Raw genomic sequence first — 1184 nt, 5'->3', positions numbered from 1 at the left:
TGTATTATTTACAATAACCAGATAATTTTTGAAACTGATGTGTATAAATTTCAAATTATTTCAATATTTACTTTATAAATTTATCACCTCTTTAACTGTCTCATTGAAAATAGTGGTTACTTAAAGAAATATAGATTTCTTGCCTTGATCTGCAATTCACTGATAAGAAAATATTTAAGTGGAATTAGAGTTAGATCTTTAGCGAGTTAGAGAGTTAGGTCCTTAGGTAATCTCAACTGTGCTAATTATGTCATCTAAAACTGTATGTATGCTGTTTTATCCATGTATGGGAAGTGACATTTTATCCTAAAATTAGCTTTAGAAAATATGGTACCATGCTCCATTGCTTGTATCTTTGGAATTCAAAGTAATGATAGCATACAAGGACAGTTTCCATAGAGAAGCAGGTACAGTAAGACCCCCGTATCCGCAGTGGATACGTTCCAAGACCTTCCGCGGATGGTTGAAACTGCGGATATAAGTGAACACCTGCTGACCCCATATATAACGTGATTTTTTTGTACATACAAACATATAATAAAGTTTAATTGATAAATTAAACACACAGTAAGGCATTACCAACATCCAATACGGTAATAATAAAGTATAGTATATTGTACATTATTATACAGTACTGTACTCTCTCTCTCTCTCTCTCTCGAATGAAAGGGATTCTGACATTTTACCCTAATCCTCAAGAGACAATAGAGCAATGAAAAAATATCATGTATCAAAGGATGATGGAGCAATGAAAATTATACTTTCTATACACCTCAAAGGATGAAGACACAATAGAAAAACATACCTGTACTGTTACACAATTACAATGAAAAATACCTGTACAATGCTATTGTATCGTGTACTGTACTTGTATATATCATGTAATGAAAAGAGTTTTATTTGTTAGAAAAAATCTTAGCCTATTGTGGGTGTTCACCGGCTTCTCCATTCTTCGTTGTTGCTGCGATGATCCATGATGACGATGATAGGATGATACTGTACAATGATGATGAGATGAAGTGGGGTGATGGTGTAGGCATTGTGATGTTCTTCTAGGCTATTGACCTTCTGATGAGACGCCAGAAGGATCATCTTCTGAAGATGGAGGAGACGAAAATGACGGTCATTGGATGACATCAGGAGTAGACGATGTTGACAGCTGTGGATTGTCAATAGTGGACACT

The sequence above is a fragment of the Mastigoproctus giganteus genome, chromosome 4, assembly GCF_048544385.1.
Source record: "Mastigoproctus giganteus isolate SK-2022 chromosome 4, ASM4854438v1, whole genome shotgun sequence".
Lineage (NCBI taxonomy): Eukaryota > Metazoa > Arthropoda > Arachnida > Uropygi > Thelyphonidae > Mastigoproctus > Mastigoproctus giganteus.
The sequence above is the reverse complement of the archived record's forward strand: the minus strand, read 5'-3'. Positions refer to the sequence as shown.